Source organism: Muscardinus avellanarius (assembly GCF_963383645.1).
Source record: "Muscardinus avellanarius genome assembly, chromosome: 2".
Taxonomy (NCBI): domain Eukaryota; kingdom Metazoa; phylum Chordata; class Mammalia; order Rodentia; family Gliridae; genus Muscardinus; species Muscardinus avellanarius.
Window position 1 is genome coordinate 151,061,465 of NC_137787.1, and position 14,601 is coordinate 151,076,065.

Below are 14,601 nucleotides of genomic sequence, written 5' to 3' on the forward strand. Positions count from 1 at the left end.
ATTCAGACAGGTGGTATCAGGTAAGTTATCAGTATCAGACAAGCTCAGCAGAATGCATGCAGCTTGGCCTCACACAAGACAAACCATGGCCAGGGAATTGGGGAGAAGGTACAACACACCTTTGAACAGGAAGGGAGTAGATAGCACTTCAGTTGAGGTTCCAGCTTAGAGCAAGTACAACTGGATTATACAATAGACAGACTATTTTCAACTTTTTAGGAACTTTATACTATTTTGAATAATGATTATACTAATTGACAGTGTGCAAGAGTTTTTAAATCCACATCAGCTCTTACCTTTTGTCTTTTTGATAATGTCTTTTTAATTGGAGCAAAGTTATATCTCATTGTGGTTTTGATTTGTATTTCCCTGGTAATTAGGCATATTGAGAATTGTTTCTATACCTGTTGGCCACTTGTATACTATATTTGGAAAATTTCTATTCATGTCTAATGCATATTTTAACTGATATTTTTTTGCTGTGTTATAATCGAGTATTGCACTACTGGCTACATATTCAAAGAAAATAAAGTCCGTGTCAAAGAGACATATTTGCATCCATTTTTATTACAGTACTACTCACAATGATCAAGAAATCAACTCTTGCCGGGCGTGGTGGCGCACACTTGTAATCCCCGTGCTTGGCAGGCGGAGACAGGAGGATCATGCAGGTTTGATGCCAGCCGCACTGGTTTAAGAGACCCTGTTTCCAAAAAAATAAAATAAAATAGGTCTGGGAGTGTAGCCCAGAGGTAGAAGGGCTTCCAAGAACCCCAGTACCACCAAAAAAAAAAAAAAAAAAAAAAAAGAAATCAACTCTTCACTGACTGATATAAAAAACATATTATGTATACGCAATGGAGTAATATTAAGTAATATTAAGTCATAATAAAGGATGACATGCTGTCATTTTCATTAACATGAATGAAAATGGAGGACATTGTGTTAAATAATTTAGACAGAAAAACACCTCATGATCTCCCTCATACATGGAGTTTAGAGTGCTCTTTCATTTTTATTTTTTATACTTTATTTGGAAACAGGGTCTCACTAAGTTGCTGAGAGCCTCACTCAGTAGCTGAGGCTGGCTTTGAACCTGTGCATGCAATCCTCCTGTCTCAGCCTCTCAAGAGCTGGTATTACAAGCATGCACCACCATGCCTGGCATTAGAGTGCTCTGTTAGAAGTTGAGAGTGGAATAGTGGTTAGCAGAGGTGAGGAAAGTATGAGGAGACAATATGGGGTAAAGATTGTTCAGTGGATACTAAGATACAGTCATAAAAAAATGTATGTTTTTTTGCATCACATGTAACTATAGATAATGATGTATGTTTTTAAAAAGGGACATTTTACACATTCTTACTACAAAAATGGTTTGGGAGATAAAATGCTTAATGATTTGAATATCACAGTATATATACATGTATTGAAACATCACAAAGCATACCACAGATATGTGCACTCATGTTGATTAACAAAGTCTATAAATTAAAAAGCAAATTTAAAACGGAGGTGTACTAGGTACAGAAAAATGATAGAGAAATGAAAAATTTCAATACGTGCTACTATGAGAATTGTAATGGCGTCATAATAATCAGGCATATAATCTGAGTTTTATTGGACTTCCTTACACTCCCCTTGCTGTATAGTACTATTTTTATTTTGAATTGCTCATGTGGAGGGCATCATCATCTTCTTTTTCTACCTGGGTCCTTGAGAAGTCTTAACCTGTTAATAGAACACTAGCACATGTTTCCAGCGCAGGGCTTTTAGAGGGTGGATGATGCAGAGTTACTAAAACAAAAAAAAAGAAAAAAAGAATAAAGAAAAGAAAACCTAATTAAATTGGCCAGCAAAGGTTGGGATTTAGTCTGGTGATTTTATAAAATGAAAACATGGATGATTTTATAAAATGAAAATGGATGGTATTGTTTTGGTGATTTAAAGGATAGGGACATGTACATTTCTTCAAGAATTTATGAAGACTCTACACATCACCATTAAGGACTGCAAAGTGTTTTGAGAATTTATTGTAATTGCAATCTAACTAGTTAGCCTGCTACAGCTTGATTATGGATTCTGGCCCAAGACAAGAAGGCTAGTAGGCCAGATACATAGTATTTCATTACTCACAGTAAAAGTGAAGCCAGAGCAATAGTTCTTTCTTGTACCAGTTCACAGATCTGCAGTTCCTACAGAGTGACATGAAGACAAGGTGATACATATTCACAAAGTGTATGGTAAGCTATCAAAATGAAACCACAAACAGGGAACTCAAGAGCTGTGGATGGAAGCAGGCACACCTGACTGTTTTTCTGGAGGGAGACACCATTCCTGTCTTTCATGGCTGATGACCACACAAATGTAACTGGCAAGATAATCTGTGCAGAGCAGAGGGTGTAGGAACCTCTGTTCAGAGACAGGAGGAAGCATAATCTCATGGAGGATTGATTCCCACCATCAGCTGGTTCAACCCATTTTCTCTTTAGAAAACCAGAGCTCTGAAAGGCTTTATACTTAGGGGAAACAATCAGTTACCATAAGCTTTTTGGCTAGACCTAGATACACAGGCCTGAATAACAAAGCCCACTCACTATCTAACATTCAAAGTTTCCTAAGTTGTTTCTTCACATAATCTATGTGTGAAATATATATATATATATATATATATATATATATATATATATATATAATTTTATTATTTAGTAAAATAATTTGCATTATTAAATAATATATACATAGTAAAATGTGTATGTTTTACTTTTATATATAGGGTATATATGCTACTATTTATATGTATTTATATATATTAATTAATATATAAATTATTCCATATATAAAGAAACTATGTGTATATAATTGTATCTAAACAATTATATACACATATATGTATATATGGGTGTGTATGTGTGTAATTTATTTATGTATTTATTTATTTTTGTGGTACTGGGGATGGAACCCAGGGGCATTCTACTTCTGAGCTATCCCTCAGTCCTATTATTTTACTCTTTTTTTTTTTTAAATAAAAGATCAGGGTCTCACTGAATTGAGAAGGACCTCTCTAAGTAGATGAGGCTGTTTGTGAACCGTGATCCTCTAGTCTTCGTCTCCCAAATGCTGGGATTACAAACATACACCACCACACACCCAGCCGCATGTGTAATTTGAAAAGGCATGATGATTGACATTTATTGATCACTTCTTCATTACAGACTAGAGCATCAGTAATGCCATTGACCATTGTGTATTTTCTGATTTTCAAACTGGACCACTTCTTCCCTTAACAGACCTGGTTATTTATAGAGCACCTATTGTTTGTATACTACTATCAGTGACATTGCTTGGTGATACTGTGCTACCTTAGAAGTATAGAGGGTACCTTAAAAGAAGAGCCATCAGTGAAAAAGTATGGCAGCTGGTAGAAAATAAACAGCCCTTTGAGTTAAACAAAGAATTTAGTGATCTTTGTTAATTATGTCTCAATGACAAATGTTTTACCTAGAAAAAGAGGATACTTCCAAACTATATTAGACTGAAAATTTAAAAAATGAATATGACAGTGCTATGTTTACTTAAAAGAGTCACCAGTGATTGTGCTCTCCTGAAAATTGTGAATAGTTATTAACTTCATAAAACATGTAGCCAATTACAATTTTAAGAATAAGCTGAAGAGTGTGACCAAAGTCAACATACTGTTTCCCATAGAATAAAATTTCTGATTGTGTAGTTCTCAAAGAAAAATGTAAACAATAATCAAAACACCCATAAGATCATAAGAAGACAGGCTTTCTTGTTTATAATTTTCATAGCAGCTTACTTTTAGGGAAAAACAGTAGCTTTCAAAATAGATGAATAGTTTTTGGAGAATGTGCAGTATATTTTATTGTCAGTAATTTGCAATTTTCTTAAGATGTTGAATTTATAATGATAATTAAATGTGATTTTTTCTTTCATTAAAATTTTCATTTTTTTCTGTCATTTACAATGTATTTGCTGGCTATGTTATTGTTATCTAATCACTATATGAATTGAGTATTTTTATTTCTCCTTAAAGGTTTTTTTTTTTTTTAATTTTTGTAGTTCTGGGTGTCAAACCTGGGTCCTCTCTCCTGAATGCTGGATGACCACTCTACCACTAAAGCTGCACTTGTACCCCAGGATATGTTTTAAAAATCATTATATTGGCAAGAAATATATCAAATGTTTTTAAAAGTTGGGGGATATATTAAGTTGGTAAGTCAACATAAAATTGGAAAAATTTATCTATTAGAATTTAGAGCTGGGCATAGTAGTACACACCTGTAATGCTGGTACTCGGGAGTCTGAGACATAGGTTCAAAACAACCTCAGAAACATAGCAAGACTCTCAGCAACCTACAGACCTTGTTTTTCAAACAATCAAAAAAAAAAAAACTGCTAGAGGGTAGCTCAGAGTTAAAATGTCCTGGGTTCAATCCTCAGTACTCCTCTGCCACACACACACACACTTAAAAAAAAAAAAATTGTGTCTTTGACATTGGAAAAATATGTTACCTTCTTCCTATAGCCCAGATTTATTACTTTTAGCAATGACCCTTTCATTCTTCTGGTAACACAGATTTGAATTTCATGTATAGCTCCTGTCCTACTCCATGTTTTCTTCTCATATAATGAGGGGTCATATTCTTTCTATTAATTTGTATTCAGTAACATCATTTGCTAATGTAGATATTGAGGCCCTGGGATATTAGAACATATCAAGTGTGAAGAAGAGATGGCATCATACCGAGATTCCCTGGTTATTATTCACTAATGACATCTGATGCCCATATCTCTACTCTCACCGTAGATTATAAACTACTTTCATGTTCATTAGGTGCTAAGAATTAAACCCAGGGCCTCTACCACTGTATTACATCCAAGCCCATCTTCTTTATCTGTCTTCTGAACATCAATATCACTATCAAAGTACCATCCTAAATCATATGCATGGTCATGTTCAAACAGTACTGGGGGGGGGATTACTAATACTTACTAGGTAAACACATGCACATATGTATATAACTCAAAGGCATCCATGCCATAGACTCAATACAAGTTTGCAATTCTTATTCTTTCTCTTCTGTAATATATTTTTTTGCTTTAGTGCTACCTGACAACCTGACGTTACCTATACTTTCCTGTCTCTGAGACAGATTTCTTTATAAGGTATTCCTTTCATAAGATTTGCTCCTCTACTACATATCAAGCTGTCAAACTTCACCAATATTTTAGGATTAGTTCAGAGCCTTATTTGAATCTTTAATTATGCTCTCTCATTTTCTTGAAACTTCATAACACTTTTGTACCTCTTACTGCAATAAGTCTATTCTACTTTGAATGGTGCTCCCATGTGCTGTTGTTATATTCTATTATCCAGTGACTCAGAAAAATGAGAGTCCTGATTAGTAATATCCTATTGATTCTAAGTATCTTCATGAACTTCCCTGAAACATTTTTCCTTCAAGTTAGTTTACCCAAGTTTGCATTAGATTACTCTTTCCTCACCCTTCTTTGTGTATTGGTAATGTATTGCACACTGAAACAGAAATGAGCACAGCTCAAAAATCAGTCTATAAAAATATTGCTTATATTACCTAAAGCATCTAAAGAATACGCCTCTACAGAGAAAGCAAAAATAATATAAATAGCAAAATCAATTGTGGGAACATTTCATATGGGATCTGGACACCAAACTTAAAAGTCACACAGAGTCAAAACCAAAAAGCCACTAGTTGAAAATGAGAAATAGGTCACCATCAGTATCAGTATCAGGAGTTCTTATATAGGTTCTTAGACTACACTAAGAAAACTGAGAAAACCTTAGCCCAGAGAGGACTTCATGAGTATCCAACCCAAGCAAGTGTTGAAAGACAGAAAAAAATCAATATTTAAATCTTGAAGAAGGTTGGCAGAGATCTCTGAAAATTTCAACATAACCTTGCCTGCCCAGTTAGCTCTCTTAATGCACAAAAGCATCTTAAAATTATCTCTGAACACTAAAAATATTAGTTTGTGTGTATATCAATTATACGTAATTAATGTCTATCACTAATAGCAGGTTTGAAGGAAAATTTCAATCTTTGTTTCTCAAGAAAGAAAGTGATAATCAGGAATAACTTAGATTAATCTCTGACTCAGCCCTCATCATGCTTCTCCTGTTTTTGACATATGTAATATTCTGGTCCTATTCTGTGCCTCACATCAGTCTACAATTTATACTAATTTGTAGCAAATCTTGTGTGAAAGCCAAGAAATCACACATTATCTGTCCATACCCAACATGTCAGACTTGACTTCCTTTTATTAATGCATACATCTATGGAAGTTGATTTTATGCCTGTTTTCTTTTTGTGGAAATCTATGGACATACATGGAAAGATTCATTTGACCCAACAAGAAGTTCATGCAGGTATGTGGGGTTCTAGGGAGGAGTTTCCTACGAGCGAGGGTTTTATGTAATAGGATATTTTTTGGCAAACAAATTTTCTTCTGGATGCTGCCTGGAAAGGCTCCTCTCATTGGTCTACAGCCTTTCTTCTCAGGGTTATAGCCTTTGACTCATGAGTAGATGTCATCCTCAGGGGATGCAGCCATAAGTTAAACTGTTTGCTGCTCCTTGTTCTTAGGCTGCATTTTCTATCATCATAATTTGGGAACAAGTATAACTAAATGTTCTATATGCTAATGTAGCTTTCTTCAGATGTCATATCTACATGAGGAAGATACATTCCTTTGTAACTGCTAAATTCCGCTTTCTCTTAGAAGTGGCTCATTTGGACAGCAGAGGTTAAGTGGGCTTTAGTCAATAATATTTTCTATCACTGGGCAAAATGTCACCCATGTTCAGCATGCAGAAAAGAGCATTGAGGAACATAGATAAGCACAGTATAGGACACTGAGTCAGAGTATCATATCATATACTTTTTTATGTCTTACAATAATTTATATGCTCCTGCTCAAAGATCTGAATTATCCCAGTTTTTCAGATCATCGTTGGCACTGACACATCTTTTAGAAAAGTTCTTAGAGCTGCACGTTGCCTTTTTTTTAATTCATTTGACCTATTCCATGTCTTATATGAAGCTTCTGACAAATAGACTATAGAATAAGGATAAAGAAAATGAAAGTATTTTTTACCAACCCAACTTAATTATTGATATTATATAACTGTGTGCTTCTTTAATGTTTGTAGGAGTTATAAACAGAACCTCTGTATTAAATATATTTTCACATTTCAAACGATTCTTGGCATTTATGTCACTCATGTTGTTTTTCTCAACGTTTATACCATTTAATCAGTCAGAGAAGAAGTAGTGGGTGGTTAATAAGTTATTTACAGGAATATTCAGGCAAATAAGAATTAATGAATGACACTTAACTGACATCACTAAAGAGAACCTGACAAAACTTAACCACTCAAGAAGTTTTAATAGTCATCAACTTCATACGATGTTACAGTTCATGGTTTATTAAATATAAGTAATTTTGAACTTAATTTTTTTACTCAATGTTTTAAAACTTTCTAGTGAAAACTTTAACCAAGAAATTTGAGGCTACATTTTATCTTCTGTTACTTATTTTTCAAATATATCTTGTTTAATAAATTTAACATCTTCAGTAGCAGTTGACTAGGATCAGCATATGATTTCTCAAACCGGGATACTACTGAAAGTGTGAGGTAAGACCACGATGTTATTCTGGGATAACTAGTATAAAATTAAACTGTCCCAGAAAATGCACAATATATGTACATCCTAAAGTTTTACCAAGTAATCAGAAGTAAAGAAAGATCAGATTTCTCCTCTGTGAAGATCAATTTGGCATTTCCTGCTTTCTTACATAAGAGCAAAGGCAACAAGAAAAAAAACTAATAGGAGATCATAGGATTTAGATACTAAGTAATTTAAATTAAAACTTTGGCTTTTTAAATGTACATATGGAATAATTAATATTAAAGCCAGGTGTGCACGCTTGTAATCCCCGCACTTGGGAGGTGGAGACAGGAGGATCACGCAGGTTCAAAGCCAGCCACGCTGGCTCAAGAGACCTTGTTTCCAAATAAAAATATAAAATAGGTCTGGGAGTGTAGCATGGTAAGGGTTTCCAGGAACCCCAGTACCACTAAACAATAAAAAATAAAAAGAATAAAAAATATTAAAAATGTTTGAACATCAGTTCCTCTCTGTACCAGGTACATTTAAGAGTTGAATAGGTACAGGTAGCAATGGCTACTAAATTAAACCTTGTAGATTAGATCTCTGCCATTGCCAAACTTTCTGTTCGAAAAAACCATGAGAACCTAAAATCACCATTTTTTACAGTCTTTCAAATCCTCCTTTGTATCAGTGTGTGCTCAGTGCAGCATCCTTGAATTCCTTCTCCCTTCAGCAGTCAGAACACTTTTCTCAAAGGGCAAACATTCTAAGTTCAATCACGTTATAAAATGGAAGAGAACCCTCAGTGGAGAGATGGAGGAGGTTTAGGGGAGGTTGATGATAGGGGGTGAGAATTAATGAAGGAAACAAAATTAATGTCTCCACTGACACTGCGTACATATGTGAAATTACCAATGTTTGTTAGATGAATGAAATTCTTACTTCAGAACCGCCCCCCACACACACCATGAGCTGTTTCCTGAGAGGCCCTGATCTGACATCTGATGGGTTAAGGTACCATCCCCCTCTGACCATACCTGGTCACTTACCTTGGAGACCTGCCCCCTCCTGGTGCCCCTTGGCCAATCAGTGTAAGGGATATTTCCCACTGACCCCGAGCCAGTTACCTGGCCTCATGACACCTCCCATGGGACTCTAGCCAATTAGTTCAAAGGGCATTTCTCCTAGACTATTAGCCCCCAATGCATAACCCCAAGCCCCTCTATAACACTGATCCCAGAATGTGCTCCCTCTCTTCCTTTATTCTTCTTTCTCTCTCTCCCCCTCTGTCTTTCTTTCCTTCTTTGTTTCTTCTTTTCATACCGGCCACTCCAATCAATCTCTTGGCTACAAGGTGGTCTCCAGTGTGGTCTAACTTTGTCCTTTCAGTGTGCATTTATGTCCATATCATTCTGATCTACATTATGATGTTTGACTACAATGTGCCAATAAAAGTATATAAAAATAAAGGTAGAGTTAAGAAAACAAACATTTAACAATGTCTATTGGCTCTACCTTTCCCAGTCTTGTTGCCTCCCCATTCTTCCCAACCCTTCTGAACATGTCCCTTCTGCTTTATGCTTCAAGACACCTTAATGTTCTTGCCCTGATTTTTGCCTCTTGCATTTACCATGCATATTATGTCCCTTGTCTTTTGACTATGTTGTTCTTACTTCCTTAAATGGTTTTCTCTCTGATATTTACCAGTACATTTCTTACAGATTGACCCAAGTGTCACTTCCTGAAGGCAGCTCCTCAAGCCGTTCTAATAGATTAACTCTTTCATGACCACTCTTAAGTATCATATAATTTTTCTTCAAAAGGAATGAAAATTTATGCTTGTTTGTAAGTTTTCTTTAAACTTCACAAATAAGCTTCAAAAGAATGACACCGTATGTTCAATATTATATTCTTGAAATTTGTTTTGTAGTGGGCAAATAGTAATAATGAATAAGTGAACATTTATTTTTCTTTATATTTGAGTTTTTACCACAATGGCTTATATAGGAAAGACATGTGGAAATATGGAAATACCCCATTTCTTGAGTAGGTGCTACCAATATTACTATAAAAAAATCTGTGGCCTTCCATAGAGTCACACAATCTGTCAGAACACTGGGACCCATCTCCAGAGGTAGTTGGCTTCCTTCCTGCTATCTCATGTTTTTTTTTGTTTTGTTTTGTTTTGTTTTTTTGTTATTTGAACCAGAATGCCTGAATAGGAAAATGATAAAAATAAATGAGAGGTGGAAATCTGAGCTCCAACTTCAAGAACATTAGTAGTTAAATTAAAATTAACTCACATTACCTACTGTAGCAAGATTGTTGTGAAATGTCCATATTCTGAGAGTTTAAATACAGTCTAGAAGAACAAGTCCTGATGGGGCTATTTGATCTGCTACCGAAAGAGATCATTTCTGTGTTCCCCCTCAGGGCTTCTGTCAGGCCCATTTTTAATATGCTTGATATTTTTTTACTTTAAAGTTAATGTTTAAAATAAATTATACATTAAATCTAAATGATTAATGGTTACCAGCTTCATAATTACATATTTTATTTACAGCCGACTTTTGAAATATTTTTCAGCAGGATTACAACGATCAGATTAGTGGCTCATCAATGTGTTTTGTGTCCAATAGCACTGGCCATCAAGCTCTGCTCATCAAAGGGTAAACACCTTATAAAAAATTAAAACAACAAGGCATGGACTTTGATAAAAATACTTATCCATACCTTCTTTAGAATGAAGACATATTATGCTATAAAATTAAGGTCAATTATAATTGAGAAAAGTGACTACTATTTACAGATGATCGAACTGTTAAAGGTTTCCACTGGGCATGATGTGTTCCCTCCTAAATGCTTATTAGTATTGTTAATAATAATACTTTTCCACTCTGAAATAAATATGCATAACATCTTAATACATGCACAGTAGTGTGATTTCTGTATTACAAATACGTTCCTTTCTATCTCCTGTTTCCTCTCGTGCTGTTGCCTCCTTATTAACAATTTTACGTTTGATGTGCATAAATAAGAAAAAGCTCTTCTTTGTTACTCTCTTTAGTCTGATCAGCCGCTAGTGTCACCTTAAGTATTCTTCTGGGGCTTCCAGGATGCATAATATTGATAATGGCTTCCAGGTATTGAGAATTACTAGGCACTTTGCATAATCTTTTACTAAAATGCTATGAAGTATGCATCCTTTTTCTTCCTTTGAGAAGACTCAGCTGAGTCATAGATTAAGTGATCTGGAATTAAGTAGCTAGCTCAAAGTCTCATTTATGGTCAGTGTAAGAGCCAAGATTGAAGGGTAGGTCATCCTGATTCCACAGTCTAGTTACCATGCTATAATGACTGAGAGAACCAACTAGCCTCACCGTGTTGTGGCAAAGTCGATTCAACTGCTATGTTGGCTCTATTTTCATATACACCTAAAATGTGTTAGAATTCAAATGTTACTGGTAAATTTTAGTACAACCACTCTCTGGAGACTTACTAAATGATAAACAAACAAAAACACTTCAGGACAGGTCTAAGCTTTACAATCTCTGTGCTATGGCAATGGACCTCCTTCAGTGCAGTGGGGGTGAAATATAGTACATGTGAATCCTAGATCTACTTCTTTTCTTCAGAACCCTGTGGAAGAATGTGCTGTCTCAGTTATGCCATCTATAAGATAGAGATAACAACTCTACTTTGCTTAAAGTATAAAGTATAATACTATAACGATTAAATATAAAGTTCTTGGAGGATTTCCTAGCATATGTCGTTGCCTACTATAATTATTACTATTAATGTCTTAGCTTTGTAAGAAAGTTCTTGTAACTGCTTCTCAGAAAAGACCTAAGATTATCCAAAATAAAGGTAAAGATTTATCAAAAAAACATAATAATAAGAAAATAAGACATAAAACTATCCTTGGGCCCTTTTTAAACTATAGTTAGTATGCTATCATTTAAAGATGAGAAAATTGATACTTAGAATAATTAATTTTTGGATCTGAATATGAAGTCAGGGTTTAATACAGAAGGCCCACTTTCCCTTAGTTGTAAAAGTATGACTAGTAAGGCTCTAGAAAACCTTTGGAGCAGGAATGAGACTCAGATAGTCTTCTAGTCCAGAGGATAGAGTCCTCTGTGCTGGAGAACATCATCTCTTCATCTAGCATAGTTAGAGGAGAAAGAAAACATATGCAAATAAGGCCCTTTAGTTTAAGTAATTTACTTGGAAGACACCCTAAAGCAGTTTAATCTTATGTGTAGCAATTCTCAAACAGACAATTTTGTACTCACCCAGAGCCTTTGGAGTAAAGCTGACTCAGGGCTCCAATGCAAGCTCTATTATAAACAGACAAATGATGTCAAGAAACAATTCCTTCACCCCAAAAGAAAACAGGGCTTTGAAAGTTTCTTCATTTTTTCCTAATAACCAATCTCTCAGTTTTCTCTTTTACTATTAGAATGACAAACCTCAGTAGTTAAATGAAACCTCAGGAATAATCATAAGCAACAATAGTTTCTGCAGTAAGGACAGTGGCCCAAGGACATTAAGTACCTTTCTTCCATTCTTATGTCTGTGCATTTTTTACTATAAAAAAGGCATATCCCTGAGGCTAAAATTCTCTATTTTTGTCTTTTCTTTCTGGATTTTTCTTCAGGGAAAGAGAAAAGAGCAAATGTGTTTTAGTAAAACTTTCTTATTTATACTCCACAAAGCCAGCCTTCTTTCGCTAATTCATCTTTCTGTTTAGATTCTTTCTTGACTATTTGTCTTTTTCACAGGTGCCTGAGGACACACTTCTGACTTCTTAAATTCTGATCCCAAATAAGTAATGTTCTTCTCAGTGCTTCCTATAGCCCTTCACCTCTTCTCTTTATTTGTGCTTTTGGAAAGCTCTTTTGTTTTAGACAGAGTACTTCTTTCTCCCTTCTGCTTCTCATTTGTTAATGTCTGCATCCAACAGCTGGCATACAAACGTCTGTCTTTGCACAATGCATTAAACATTATAATATTTTGCTCTTTGACCTGTTTTGTCCATTCACCATTCCTTTAAACCATCTCCGCACATCCAATCTGTAGCTTAAGGGCTCTCAAGATTCATAATGACATCTTGTGCATGGAAGCTCTACTTATTTACAGCATGCTTTCAGCATGTCCATATAAAATAGGCATATAGCTCACTCCAGAACCACTTCTCATAATTTAACTTCACCTCTATGCTTTTCTGTCTATGCTCAGTAGAGGTCTATCTTTTTTCCATTTAGCCTCTCTCCTGGCCATGGGTCTCTAAGTGAAATACGGAGCCTGACTCAGTTGCTACCATTCTCGTTGTAAAATTTACACATCTGCTACTTAATCTTTCTCTTTTGGCCTTCTATAAAGAAAGACTATGTAGAAGGTAGCATTTCTAATTTAATAAAAGTGCAGAGTTTCTGGTAAAAACTTAAAAATAAACTTCTTATTGCATTTTCTCTGCTGATACATGCTATTCTAAGATTAAAATTAAATTTAATTTAATAATTTTAAAAATCGAATGTATTTTAAAAATCAAATGAAATAATTATTTTACTCCATAAGACATTTTATAAAAATCAATAATCAGGAAGAATATATACATTATTTTTATTATGATTTAAACAATTTTGAGGTGAACAGTGAGTCTTATATTCATTTTATGACTGAGGGTATAGGGAAATTGTCTCTGGTTTTGTTTTTGTTTTTAAGAAGGCAGATGAATGGTTTGTCCATGACACCACAGCTAGCAAGTTGTAGTACTCAGGTGTGTCTGACTCCTGACCACATATGACCAGTCATATAAAAAGAGGAAAAGGTGCTCAGATACAGTGTAATATGCCTGCATCATCTTCTCCACATTCTGCTAAAATTCTACACCAAAATTTGGTAAGATAAGTATCTTTGAAATACCCACTGCACCTACCCAAAATCTCTCTATTTTTTTTTTTATTTTGCACATGCCACTAATGAGGGTCTTGACAGATAAAGGGGTGGTATTTGTTAAAGCTGAGATTTAAAGCATAAATGATAGTTTCCCAAGTATGAACATAAATAAAAACATTCCAGGCAGAAGAAAGAGGAGTACTAGAGCACTGGTAGGAGAGTTATTGTGAAACAACATGCTCATTTTCTAAGTTGAATAGCTATAAACAGACTAGGATTCTGAATTAAAATGAAAATTCAATGAACATAGCTTGTAAAAGTACATATGGTCTAATATTTAGCTACAGGAGAATTCAAACCTGACTTTCTCTTATGGACTGTTGAGAATGTGTATAGCCAAAAGAATGGATAATTGATTTTCAAGTGCTGATTTTATTTTGTCTGGAAAAATATCAAAATAAGTCATTCATTTTAGAGTATATAAAAACTCCCAATTTTAGAGGGATTTATAAATCATAAAGAAGTTTACATAAAAAATGTCACCACATCTTTGCCATAATCCTATAAGATAAATTACTCTTATTATTTACTTTGAGGTTTGGACAGAAAGGATTTGAAAATTTGAGATATCAAGTTATTTTCTTAGGATCACATAAGTAATTTATTCCCTTGATGGGTCTGAAAAATAAATGTTTGGATTCCTTGTCTAGTGTTCTGAAACATAAACCTGTTTGTGACATTTCTTGAATGTAAAAATTCTTGGAGGTAAGAGATAAACAAAAGAAAATCAGAAAAAGCAACCGGCTATGACAGAATTGTAAACAAGTCCTTGTTTGTTTATTACTAACATAAGATTGTTTATTTTCAGACAAACCAAAACTCCTGGGCATTATTACATTGACATTTCTTTTGACATTCTTTGATTTTCTTCTCTAGGTATATAATTGTATCAGACCTGTCCTTCTGAACCTCTGAGCTCCTGCTAATTTTTTTTCACCCTGGTTGCTTCCCTATTGTAGTCCTC